Below are 15,093 nucleotides of genomic sequence, written 5' to 3'. Positions count from 1 at the left end.
AGTCACAACAGTAACAGCACACAATGGCAGGAGCAGCAGAATCAACACATCTTTCTTTTTTTTTTTAATACATTTCATTTTATTTATTTATTTTTATTTTTGGCTGCATTGGGTCTTTGTTGCTGCGCATGGGCTTTCTCTAGTTGCAGCGAGCGGGGGCTACTCTTCGTTGCGGTGCATGGCTTCTCACTGAGGTGGTTTCTTTTTGCTGTGCAGCACGGGTTCTAGGCGCCACAGGCTTCAGTAGTTGTGGCACGTGGGCTCCGTAGTTGTGGCTTGAGGGCTCTAGAGTGCAGGCTCAGTAGTTGTGGCACTCGGGCTTAGGTGCTCCATGGCATGTGGGATCTTCCCGGAGCAGGGCTCGAACCCGTGTCCCCTGCACTGGCAGGCAGATTCTTGACCACTGCACCACCAGGCAAGTCCCGGAATCAACACATCTTTATCAAGCATGTATTTTGTACCAGACGTTGTGCTAGAAACTAATGATACTGCAGAAAGAAAACAGATTAAGACTGTTCTCCTGGAGTTATGTGGCAGCCTGGATGGGAGGGGAGTCTGGGGAGCATGGATACATGTATATGTGCAGCTGAGGTGCTTTGCTGTGCACCTGAACCTATAACGTTGTTAATTGGCTACACTCCAATATAAAATAAAAAGTTAAAAGGAAAAGACTGTTCTCCTGGAACTTTGAAACTGGTGAAAGATACAGATTAATTAAATCACACACACACACACATTTTTCATGAACTGTGATAAGGAACAGTACAGGACTCATAATGACTGTGTACAGATGCAGGGTCTGAACTAGTGTGGGACCAGAGAGGGGTTTCCTGAGAAAGTAAAGCCCCCAGGGTCCATGGAAAATTACAGTCTTGGTGGGCAAGCACATCGTGGCTTATAACAAGACATATTTCATCTTTGGATATTTTTTTTTTTAAGAATTGAAGAGCAGCTGTAAGATGACATCTTTCATTTTAGTAAATGCTTAGCTTTGATTAACGCTAGTCATTCTCCAATAACCTAAGTTTAAACATGGTCCCCTTGAGGGAAATGTTAAAGGAGCTAGTACATCCTTCCTCCTCACTGCACCCCCATCCTAGTAACAGAAATCCTTGGTCTGATAAATAATAGCTACCTTTCCTAGGAAATTGTGGAATTACCTGTAGCTGCCAAAACTAATCAAGCCTTTCCTCGTGTGCTGCTTTCACATAAATCCCTTTCCATCTCATATTTTGTTATTTAGCTAACTTCTTTTGTTCTTCAAAACACATCTCCAAACATTTAGTACTCTTGAAGTCTCCTTTCTTGACTCCTTTGGTCTGATTTAGGTTTCCAAACCAATGCCGTGTTCTCATGCCATCCTTCCCTGAGTAATAAATGACGAAGTGGCCTGTCCTCCTATGGGCTCTGAGCTCCACTAGGGCAGGACCATGCCATGCTTATCTTGTTTCCTCTGCCTCTAACTGCTAATGAAAGGAGACTGCTTTCGTAGCCTCCGAGTTTAGACATGCCCTAGGCATTAGTTACTCCCTGTGCCCTGCACACTCTGAATGGAGAAAGACCCTGGATGCTTCTAGAAAACAGTATGATTTAAAAATCAAACAAACTCCTAGATATTGAGGATTTTGTCTTTATTGGTTTAAGAGAGGACCTTAAACTGAGAGTCACGCTGTCTGTGAACGGGGAGTTCATTGGTTTGGGGGGGTAAGGGGTCTGCACAAAAGATGTTAGGTCCACAGCTTGTCTCTGGGAATGGGAGTGCAGGTGGACAGAATACTGCTTTGTCTCAGTCTGTGGGGAGAGGGCTGTTGGCAGAAGGAGATGGCACTATATTTGTGTAGGATGCCTTGAGGCTTGGGTCACAGGCATTGCCACCTTGGGACCTAGGCGACCATGCCTGATTCCAAGTGCTGCAGTGATGAGAGTCATCCCACGTTGTCATGAAAGCCGGCCCTGACCTGGTATTAAGGGGACATTGCTATATTGGCAGTGATGCCCAGAGGACAGTGGAGAGGACTGATGGTCTCCATGTACTGGAGTTAGTGGATGGTGATTCCCGGAGGTCACCTGATAAAGCGCTGACATCCCTGAGCAGAAGTGCACTTTTTCATGGCTCTGTGTGAGATGTCCCTTTAGGACTCCCAGTGATGCTGGGGAGAGACCTCACAGAAGACTGGAGGTCCTGCATTAGAAGCTGTGGTGACATTTCAGCCATGGGTGTCAAGATGACCTCATTTCTATCGGAGGCTGGGAACTTCAAGTTGCAAATAATTATCCTAAGTCTCGGGACTGGGGCAGGACCCTGTGATTTTCGTAGCTTCCCTTCATGGTCCATTTCACTCTGGTTACTGGTTAAATATCAAGCCAGCAGAAGTATGAGGTGTGCAGAAATGTATCTTCACAAACTTGAACTTGATGCTCCCTCTCCTGGTTTATTTACTCATTCATTCATTTGTAAAGAGACCAAAACCCTCCTCCTGACTACATGCAACTGCCTTTTGCAGTAACACTGGTGAGCAGAAGAGTATATGATGCTTTCAGCCTTCTCCCATTGCTCTGCTCCAAGCTTGGATAAAAAGACTAGACTTTCACTCTATGGACTTCGGCTTCTTCTAGAGCCATTTAATAAAAACATACTATCAAGACTACCTGACTAAAACAGCCATAACTATGAAGGGTACAAAAAAAAACAACAAGGAAAAGGGAAAAAGGAGGATCATTAGAATATCCAGGGGGCGGAGAACTGACAAGGGTAAAGGAGAGAGGGTCTCAATAAAGGAGTGGCTCTCCATGTCTGATGCATCCGAGTCATCATGGGTAATGAGACATGAAAAGGGCATAGGGTTTGGCAATTAGATTGTTGATAATAACAATGGCTAACATATATTGGGCTTCTAACTATGTTATAGACATTCTCTATATGTTATTTCACTTAATCCCTACAAAACCTTAGCAAGATAAAGATAATTATCCTAGGTCCCACAGTGAGCATGGGATTTGAACTCAGATATATCCTGCTTCTGGGCCGAGTTTTGGCTCTGCTCTGCTGAACCCCAAACATTGGCAGAACCCAGATCTGGTGAAGAGGCCACAGGCCTTAAAGGGAAGGAATGATGCAATTTGAGAGCCAGAGGCATAATGAAAGACACGGGGAGAGTCCTCAAAGAATGAAGCATTGCCCACTCCATTCTTTTACCTTAAGAGTAAATAATAACCACATCTACACTTTGAAAGGAATAGCCAAGAAGTCGAGACAAACTAGGCATTCAGCCTGTAAAGGAGGGCCAGGAATCCCAGTATTAATCCTCACCCTCTGGCTACCTTGTTTGATGCACCTGCCTTCAAGCCCAGAGAAATCAAGGGCTTTGTCCAAAGTCTTACAGCTAACAAAACAATAACAACCACAACAACAACCCCTACTGTGAGCAACTGTTAACGCCTGTCTGCAGTCCTCACAGCAACTCTGGACTGGTCTCTCGTCAGCTACAAAGTGAATCATTAAATTTGGAGACTCATATTGTCAAGGTGAATGAGATCCAGCTGAAGCATCCTCACCTTGTTTTTTCTAAGTACCAATCAACAAGAACAACAGTAACATGAATAGTAGATAATATTTGGAGAGCACTGTTTGGCTGCATTGGAATCGTCTCTCACTGGAGGTGCCTAGAAAAGGGCACAAGGTCGACGCCTCACGTAGCTGCTTTCTGGTTAAGATCTGCCTTTTTCTCTAAAGACGGCATGCATGGGCTGCTTCTAGTTGGTTATTATCTCAGTGAGAAGAGAGCAACTTTAATCTTTATTCTACATTTAGTGGAAAGGCCATGAACTTGAACTCCAAACATCCCAGCTCCTCTGCTCACAAGCAATGAGATCTTAGACAATTGGTTTGATCTCTCTCAGCCTTGGCTTCCTTGAGTCCAAAATGGTATAATAATCCCTATTTCAATGGATTTCTATAAGTATTAGAGGATTAAATGTCTGGTTTTGATATTATTATTAGTCATATGATTTTGGTCAAATATATTAGCTTTGAGTTAGGTTTTCTGTTCATTTCCAAAACAATAGCTTTATCATTATTCAGGCAGTATTCAAAAAGAATAGAGAAGAAAGTAAGAACCTTCCACCACCTACTGGTAATAACTATTAGCATTTTGGTAAGCCTCCTTCTAGAAGCACATACATATATTGGTATATATATATATTTTAAATGTTTATTAGAGTATAATTGCTTTATAATGTCATGTTTGTTTCTGCTGTATAACATAGTGAATCAGCTATATGTATACATATCTACCTATATCTCCTCCCTCTTGAGCCTCCCTCTCACCCTCCCTATCCCACCCCTCTAGGTGGACACAAAGCACCGAGCTGATGTTCCTGTGCTATGCAGCTGCTTCCCACTAGCTATCGGTTTTACATTTGGTAGTGTATATATGTCCATGCCACTCTCTCACTTCATCCCAGCTTCCCCTTCTCCCCTGTGTCCTCCAGTCCATTCTCTATGTCTGTGTCCTTATTCCTGCCCTGCCGCTAGGTTCATCTGTACCTTTTTTTTTAGATTCCATATATGTGCATTAGCATACAGTATTTGTTTTTCTCTTTCTGATTTACTTCATTCTGTTTGACAGACTCTAGGTCCATCCACCTCATTACAAATAACTCAGTTTTGTTCCTTTTTATGTCCGAGTAATACTCCATTGTATATATGTGCCACATCTTTTTTATCCATTCATCTGTTGATGGACACATGGGTTGCATCCATGTCCTGGCTATTGTAAAGAGTGCTGCAATGATCATTGGGGCGCACGTGTCTTTTTGAATTATGGTTTTCTCAGGGTATGTGCCCAGTAGTGGCTTTGCTGGGTCATATGGTAGTTCTATTTTTAGTTTTTTAAGGATACTGTTCATATCATCCATACTGTTCTCCACAGAAGCTGTATCAACTTACATTCCCACCAACAGTGCATGAGGGTTCCCTTTTCTCCCCACCCTCTCCAGCATTTATTGTTTCTAGATTTTTTGATGATGGCCATTTTGACCGGTGTGAGGTGATACCTCATTGTGGTTTTGATTTGCATGTCTCTAATGATTAGTGATGTTGAGCATCTATTAATCATGATGTATCTTAAGTGACACCCCTAGAAGTAAGCAGTAAGACTGATGTTCAAAACACAGAACAGGAACGTCAGCATAAACATCTAATAGCTCCTGCTGTTTATCCATAAAGCTTTGCACTTATTTTGAACAATGTTCTAAAAGCTTGTAGACTCATGCTGGGGACAAATGAATCTCAAAAATTCTCTTTACAATGTTTTCCAGGGAGGGGTTATATTACTGCTTTGTCCTTCTGCCTTCTGTAACCCTCTGTGTTCCTCCGATAACTCACTTGGCAGCCCTGAGCCATCCATCAGGCACTTGACAACTGGCCTGGAAAAGATGACTCAGGCCTTAAGACTTAAACACCATTTTCTTCCCTCCATAGCCAAGGCAAGCTTACCCATAGAGCCTGGACTTAGGAAACATACCTATGTTTCATCTGTCTTTTTTTCTTTTTTAAAATTATTTATTTATTTGTTCTTGGCTGCGTTGGGTCTTCGTTGCTGTGCGCAGGCTTTCTCTAGTTGCGGTGAGCCGGGGCTTCTCTTGTTGTGGAGCACGGGCTCTAGGCATGCAGGCTTCAGTAGTTAAAGCATGCGGGCTTCAGTAGTTGTGGCTCCCCAGCTCTAGAGCGCAGGCTCAGTAGTTGTGGCACTCAGGCTTATTTGCTCCATGGCATGTGGGATCTTCCTGGACCAGGGGTCGAACCCATGTCCCCTGTATTGGCAGATGGATTCTCAACCACTGCGCCACCAGGGAAGTCCCTCATCTGTCTTTATTCTTGCAGAGTTGGCCAGAAAAATGGGAATTTTGCCTCCTCAGTTCATAATGATAACTTATTTGGTGCAGGGTACAGTGAGAGATGGTATCAATGGAGCTGTTATTCAACAAACCTTTGGAGGTGGTTGTTGTTTGCATCTTACTCCCCTGTTTCCTCCTCTAAATGCAAGCGGCTACAACACCTAAGTCTACCAAGTAATGGCTGAGGACATTAAGGAAGCCCAGACTGGCTAGTAACTCTACTGTGTGGAATCACTGAGTTCCTTAGAATGCAGTTAGACCTGCTAATGTATACAATGAGATAAACACCCAGGTTTTAAATAAGATCTGCCCTATTTTACCACTTGCTTTTCTTTAACCCCCTTATCTAGTAAGTCACCATGTCTTCTTGCTCCTACCTCTTACATGGTCATGGGGGTAAAGAATTATTATTCAGCTTAAGATATTTGAGATCATTACAAAATAAGGTAGAGATGTCTAAATAAATGAAGTCCTTAACTGATTCACTGATTTATTTATCGACAGTTGTTGAGACCTGCTATGTACCAGGCACTTTATTAGTTCCAGCATATTCCCTGACCCAAAGAAAAATCCAGCTTCAAAAAGAAGGCAGAACTGGGACAAACAGTAATCCTGTGTATGAAGAGCAGGCTGCAGGAACCAGGGGAAGAAAGAGCTAATTACACTGAGAAGCAAGGGGGAAGATTCACCAAAGGAAAGAAAAATTAATATTGGAAGGTAAAGTTGCAGTTTTCCAAAAGGAGCAGAAGAAGGTCATTCTAGAGATGATGTGAACACCCAGTGCCTGATACACCAGGATGAAGACTTCTTGCTATTCTACCTAAATATTCCAAAGCCATGTGGCTGACAAGGTCTTGGTGCTCCAGCCGGGTGTCAGGCCTGTGCCTCTGAGGTGGGAGAGCCGAGTTCAGGACATTGGTCCACCAGAGACCTCCCAGCCCCAGGTAATATCAAATGGCGAAAGCTCTCCAAGAGATCTCCATCATAACGCTAAGACCCTGCTCCACTCAACATCCAGCAAGCTATAGTGCTGGACACCCTATGCCAAACAATTAGAAAGAAGGAACACAACCTCACCCATTAGCAGAGAACCTACCTAAAATCATAATAAGGTCACAGACCCCCAAAACATACCACTGGATGTGGTCCTGCCCACCGGAAAGACAAGATCCAGCCTCATCCTCCAGAACATAGGCACTATTTACCCTCCACCAGGAAGCCTACACAACCCACTGAACCAACCTTACCCACTGTGGGCAGACATGAAAAAAAAACAGGAACTACAAACCTGCAGCCTGTGAAAAGGGGACCCCAAACACAGTAAGGTAAGCAATATGAGAAGACAGAGAAACACACAGCAGATGAAGGAGCAAGGTAAAAACCCACCAGACCTAACAAATGAAGAGGAAATAGGCAGTCTACTTGAAAAAGAATTCAGAGTAATGATAGTAAAGATGATCCAAAATCTTGGAAATAGAATGGAGAAAATAAACGTTTAACAAGGAACTAGAAGAACTAAAGGGCAAACAAACAATCATGAACAACACAATAAATGAAATTAAAAATTCTCTAGAAGGAATCAATAGCAGAATAATGGGGGGCAGAAGAACAGATAAGTGATCTGGAAGATAAAATAGTGGAAATAACTACTGGAGAGCAGAATAAAGAAAAAGGAATGAAAAGAATTGAGGAAAGTCTTAGAGACCTCTGGGACAACATTAAATGCACCAACATTTGAATTATAGGGGTCCCAAAAGAAGAACAGAAAAAGAAAGGGACTGAGAAAATATTTAAAGAGATTATAGTTGAAAACTTCCCTAATATGGGAAAGGAAGTAGTCAATCAAGTCTAGAAAGCACAGAGAGTCCCATACAGGATAAATCCAAGGAGAAACACTCCAAGACACATACTAATCAAACTGTCAAAAATTAAATACAAAGAAAAAATATTGAAAGCAGCAAGGGAAAAACAACAAATAACATACAAGGGAATCCCCATAAGGGTAACAGCTGATCTTTCAGCAGAAACTCTGCAAGCCAGAAGGGACTGGCAGGACATATTTAAAGTGATGAAAGGGAAAAACCTACAACCAAGATTACTCTACCCAGCAAAGATCTCATTCAGATTTGATGGAGAAATTAAAACCTTTACAGACAAGCAAAAGCTAAGAGAATTCAGCACCACCAAACAAGCTTTACAACAAATGCTAAAGGAACTTCTCTAGGCAGGAAACACAAGAGAAGGAAAAGACCTACAATAACAAACCCAAAACAATTAAGAAACTGGTAATAGGAACATACATATTGATAACTACCTTAAATGTAAATGGATTAAATACTGCAACCAAAAGACATAGACTGACTGAATGGATACAAAAAAAAGACCCATATATATGCTGTCTGCAAGAGACCTACTTCAGACCTAGGGACACATACAGACTGAAAGTGAGGGGATGGAAAAAGATATTCCATGCAAATGGAAACCAAAAGAAAGCTGGAGTAGCAATTCTCAAATCAGACAAAATACTTTAAAATAAAGACTTTTACAAGAGACAAAGAAGGACACTACATAATGATCAAGGAATCAATCTAAGAAGAAGATATAACAATTGTTAAGTATTTATGCACCCAATGTAGGAGCACCTCAATACATAAGGCAAATGCTAACAGCCATAAAAGGGGAAATCTACAGTAACACAATCATAGTAGGGGCCTTTAATACTCCACTTTCATCAATGGACAGATCATCCAAAATGAAAATAAATAAGGAAACACAAGCTTTAAATGATACATTCAACAAGATGGACTTTACTGATATTTATACGACATTCCATCCAAAACAACAGAATACACTTTCTTCTCAAGTGCTCATGGAACATTCTCCAGGATAGATCATATCTTGGGTCACAAATAAAGCCTTGGTAGATTTAAGAAAATTGAATTCATATGACGTATCTTTCCCAACCACAATACTATGAGACTAGATATCAGTTACAGGAAAAAAAATGCAAAAAATACAAACACATGGAGCCTAAACAATACGCTACTAAATAACCGAGAGATCACTGAAGAAATCAAAGAGGAAATAAAAAAATACCTAGAAACAAATGACAATGAAAACATGATGACCCAAAACCTATGGGATGCAGCAAAAGCAGTTCTAAGAGGGAATTTTATAGCAATACAATCCTACCTCAAGAAACAAGAAACATCTCAAATAAACAACCTAACCTTACACCTAAAACAATTAGACAAAGAAGAACAATAAAACCCCAAAGGTAGCAGAAGGAAAGAAATCATAAAGATCAGATCAGAAAAAAATGAAAAAGAAAAGAAGGAAGCAATAGCAAAGATCAACAAAACTAAAAGCTGGTTCTTTGAGAAGATAAACAAAATTGATAAACCATTAGCCAGATTCATCAAGAAAAAAAGGGAGAAGACACAAATTAAAAGAATTAGAAATGAAAAAGCAGAAGTAACAACTGACACTGCAGAAATACAAAGGATCATGAGAGATTACTACAAGCAACTCTATGCCAATGAAATGGACAACCTGGAAGAAATGGACAAATTCTTAGAAAAGCACAACCATCCAAGACTGAACCAGGAAGAAATAGAAAATATAAACAGACCAATCACAAGCACAGAAATTGAGACTGTGATGAAAAATCTTCCAACAAACAAAAGCCCAGGACCTGATGGCTTCACAGGTGAATTCTATCAAACATTTAGAGAAGAGCTAACACCTATCCTTCTCAAACTCTTCCAAAATATAGCAGAGGGAGGAACACTCCCAAACTCATTCTATGAGGCCACCATCACCCTGATACCAAAACCAGGCAAAGATGTCACAAAGGAAGAAAACTACAGGCCAATATCACTGATGAACATAGATGCAAAAATCCTCAACAAAATACTAGCAAACAGAATCCAACAGCACATTAAAAGGATCATACACCATGATCAACTGGGGTTTATCCCAGAAATGCAAGGATTCTTCAATATATGCAAATCCATCAATGTGATACACCATATTAACAAATTGAAGGAGAAAAACCATATGATCATCTCAATAGATGCATAAAAAGCTTTCGACAAAATTCAACACCCATTCATGATAAAAATCCTCCAGAAAGTAGGCATAGAGGGAACTTACCTCAACATAATAACACAAACCCACAGCCAACATCGTTCTCAATGGTGAAAAACTGAAATCATTTCCACTAAGATCAGGAACAAGACAAGGTTGTCCACTCTCACCACTATTATTCAACATAGTTTTGCAAGTTTTAGCCACAGCAATCAGAGAAGAAGAAGAAATAAAAGGAATCCAAATCAGAAGTGAAGAAGTAAAACTGTCACTGTTTGCAGATGACATGATACTATACACAGAGAATCCTAAAGATGCTACCAGAAAACTACTAGAGCTAATCAATGAATTTGGTAAAGTAGCAGGATACAAAATTAATGCACAGAATATCTCTTGCATTCCTATACACTAATGATGAAAAATCTGAAAGAGAAATTAAGGAAACACTCCCATTTAACACTGCAACAAAAAGACTAAAATACCTAGGAATAAACCTACCTAAGGTGACAAAAGACCTGTATGCAGAAAACTATAAGACACAGATGAAAGAAATTAAAGATGACGCAAACAGATGGAGAGATAGACCATGCTCTTGGATTGTGAGAATCAACATTGTGAAAATGACTATACTACCCAAAGCAATCTACAGATTCAATGCAATCCCTATCAAACTACCAATGGCGTTCTTCACAGAACTAGAACAAAAAATTTCACAATTTGTATGGAAACACAAAAGACCCTGAATAGCCAAAGCAATCTTGAGAAAGCAAAATGGAGCTGGAGGAATCATGCTCCCAGACTTCAGACTATACTACAAAGCTACAGTAATCAAGACAGTATGGTACTGGCACAAAAACAGAAATACAGATCAATGGAACAGGATAGAAAGCCCAGAGATAAACCCACACATGTATGGTCACCTTATTTTTGATAAAGGAGGCACGAATATATGATGGAGAAAAGACAGCCTCTTCAATAAGTGGTGTTGGGAAAACTGGACAGCTACAGGTAATAGAATGAAACTAGAAGATTCCCTAATACCATACAGAAAAATACACTCAAAATGGATTAAAGACCTAAATGTAAGGTCAGACACTATAAAACTCTTAGAGGAAAACATAGGCAGAACATGCTATGACATAAATCACAGCAAGATCCTTTTTGACCCACCTCCTAGAGAAATGGAAATAAAAACGAAAATAAACAAGTGGGACCTAATGAAACGTAAAAGCTTTGCACAGCAAAGGAAGTCATAAAGAAGACAAAAAGACAACCCTCAGGATGGGAGAAAATATTTGCAAATGAAGCTAATGACAAAGGATTAATCTCCAAAATTTACAATCAGCTCATGCAGCTCAATATCAGAAAAACAAACAACCCAATCCAAAAATAGGCAGAAGACCTAAATAGACGTTTCTCCAAAGAAGATATACAGATTGCCAACAAACACATGAAAGAATGCTCAGCATCACTAATCCTTAGAGAAATGCAAATCAAAACTACAATGAGGTATCACCTCACAGAAGTCAGAATGGCTATCATCAAAAAATCTACAAACAATAAATGCTGGACAGGGTGTGGAGAAAAGGGAACGCTCTTGCACTGTTGGTGGGAATGTAAATTGATACAGCCACTATGGAGAACAGTATGGAGGTTCCTTAAAAAACTACAAATGGAACTACCATATGACCCAGCAATCCCACTACTGAGCATATACCTTGAGAAAACCATAATTCAAAGAGTCACATACCACAATGTTCACTGCAGCTCTATCTACAATAGCCAGGACATGGAAGCAACCTAAGTGTCCACTGACAGATGAATGGATAAAGAAGATGTGGCACATATATACAATGGAATATTACTCAGCCATAAAAAGAAATGAAATTGAGTTATTTGTAGTGAGGTGAATGGACTTAGAGTCTGTCATACAGAGTGAAGTAAATCAGAAAGAGGAAAACAAGTACCGTATGCTAACACATATATATGGAATCTAAAAAAAAGAAAATAATGGTTCTGAAGAACCTAGGGGCAGGACAGGAATAAAGTCGCAGACGTAGAGAATGGACTTGAGGACACGGGGAGGGGGAAGGGTAAGTTGGGATGAACTGAGAGAGTGGCATGCCCATATATACACTACCAAATGTCAAACTGATAGCTAGTGGGAAGCAGCCGCATAGCACAGGGAGATCACCTCGGTGCTTTGTGACCACCTAGAGGGGTGGGATAGGGAGGGTGGGACGGAGATGCAAGAGGGATCGGATATGGGGATATATGTATACATATAGGTGACTCACTCTGTTATACAACAGAAACTAACACGCCATTGTAAAGCAATTACACTTCAATAAAGATGTCTAAAAAAAAAAGAAGGTCATTCTAGGCATGTTAAGATGAGTATACTTCTCTGCTTATACTTTCTGTGGCTCTTTATTTTATTATTATTACTTTGGGGTAGTGAAGGGACCTGGAATTGTCACCACCAATTTTTGCAATTCTCCTTTCTCATTGAATTTGTTTTAGTCACTGTCCCAATATAATCCAATTCTCACTCAAAATTCCCTTCCTTCAGTGACACCCACTATAATGTTTTTAAAGTACATATCTTATATACGTATGCATACTAGAAAAGTATGTGCAGTTAATTTGTGTATGAGTGTTCTAAATTGCACAAAACATTGCACTGTAGCATATTTTCTCTTTCTAACTTATTTCAGGAAACACAGTTTGATATTTTTTTAACTAAATTAAAAGTAAAATATGTAAAAATCGGTTTAAATGGATGAAGACCAATGCTATTGAATGTATTCTCTTTCATTGTTGTATGGAATTCGATTGTTGAATCTGTCATAATTGATTTAATCCATCATCTGTTGATGGTTAGGTTGTTTTCATTTTTTGCCTATCATGAAAATACTGCTGCTTTGAATATTCTTGTCTATGACTTTGGATGCAAATGCATAAGCATGAATTAAGGGTTCCAGTTGTTTTCCCTAACATGGATACTGCATTATTTTAAAATTTGATCACTGTGGCTTTATTTGCATTTCACCATCACACTCTAATTTTCAAAGTTTCTTTCATTGTAAGTCACTTCCACTTCCTGCTAATCAGATGTGGGGTTGACTCCTGCAAAGGAAGCAGTTCTACACATTGATATAGACAGAAGACCCTTGCCATTTTGCATTTGCGGATGTGTTGAGGCACCTGAGTTAACACATGTCCCTGGCAATTGTATTCAAATCCAGGCTGCATCTCACCTCATCTCCTCCTTTCTTCCTTGGACTTACTTTCAATTGATTCCACATCACACAGTCCCAGACTATATAAAGCATCACATGATAGTGTTTGGTCCCAGACAACCTGACATGAGATCACTCAGTATTGCCAACCTCTGTCTTAGATGAGGGTCCGACTACATTGACTATTGTGGCCCATCCATAAACAGTGACCTAAGCTATGGCATTTAAATCACAGGAAACATTCAGCAAGGATGTTGAACCATCCAAGAGCAGCAAGCATGTACTGAGTGCTTTTATGGGCCACCACTGTTTTAAGTGCTTTTATGTGCATTATCTCGCCTACGTGTGAGAGGTAATAATATTATTTACACTTCGCAGGTGAGGGCCCTGTGGCTCAGAAAGGTGACACATCTTGCCCAAGAGCACAAAGCTATTAAGTGAAGGCATTCTGGTTACAGAGTCATGCTTTTGTATGTTATACTGCCTTCAAATTGAGCACCCTGCCAGGATTCAAAATACAAGTGGGAAATTCAGATATATTCTTGTGACTTAAGCACCTTATCTTGCATTTATAGGCACCTATAATTAGGGCCTATGGTATAAATCAGTTCAAACAAATTGGAGGAACTGATGCCACAAACACTGCTCTTATTGAAAAGCTCCCTCAGTTTGGGTTTTGGAGCCCTAATGCATGTTCTTAAAAACATTCATCTTTTAGGTTCAGATGGAACTCAGACTGAAGATACGACAATGCTGTTGTCTATCAGGAAACAGCCATTTGGAAAGGCATTACTGAAGATTCTTTTGATAGTTCTGTCATAAAGGGGGAACCTGTTACCTTGAACACGGTTTTGCATTTCAGGATTACTGCAGTTGAGGAGGGCACTGAGTCAGGTGGAGCTCAGTTCAAAGGTGTGAAATATTAATTAGCTTATAACTAATTCAAAAAAAAGTAAAAATTTCAAAATGTAAGTATTGTACAGTATAATTATGGCTAGTTTAAATTGATGTCAATTTCTGACTTCCATTGGAATATGAATGCTCATGGCTGTTGGATGTTATTTGAAGTTACTTAGAAGAAATTAAATACACATAATTGAAAAGTAAACGTTCACATATTTTCCAAACTGTGCTCCATTAGGACAGAATTTTAATTTTCAGGAAATTAATTCTGTTGAACTTGATGTTTAAGACAGAGAAGTGGAAAGAATCAAACCACTTTGCACTTAATATTTTCAGGAGGCCATTAGCAAACCCACATATCCTTCCTGTGATGTAGTTGAGTATTACATTCCTCATGCTTCCCCCGTGGGAGATGAATCAGGAAGATGTTATGTACCACGGAAGTGACAGAAAACAGAAAATTCAGCTGCTCAGACTGTTGTGCAGAGGCAATGGTTAAAAATAAGAAGAGAAAGTTGAATTTAAGGGGAACCCCCCCCACAAAACCACAGCATTTCACCAAATAGCATTTAAGAATCTATTAACGGATGTAAGAAACACCCAAATAAACCAAAAAAATCAGACAAACAAAAAATCACCATTGTTTATTTTTAAGATGTGTCCCAAATTTTATGGCTTTAGTAGTTACAGAGCATGCAGCACCCATAGGGCCACTCTGGACCTCTGGAAAAATTAAATTCTAGGTATAAGCATATAATCTACAACTAGTCACTATCTAGTTACTATTTATATAAGTGCTTTATATGCACTGCCGTATTTAATACTCTCAGCAACCTAGATGATAATTATTATTAGGATTTCCATATTATAGATGAGGAGACCCAAGTTTCAAAGGTGAAATAAATTATCCAGAGCCACTGAGTGTACCAGTTAGTTTTTATCCTATAATAAACTTATTCTA

Source organism: Tursiops truncatus, chromosome 10 (assembly GCF_011762595.2).
Source record: "Tursiops truncatus isolate mTurTru1 chromosome 10, mTurTru1.mat.Y, whole genome shotgun sequence".
Taxonomy (NCBI): Eukaryota; Metazoa; Chordata; class Mammalia; order Artiodactyla; family Delphinidae; genus Tursiops; species Tursiops truncatus.
The sequence above is the reverse complement of the archived record's forward strand: the minus strand, read 5'-3'. Positions refer to the sequence as shown.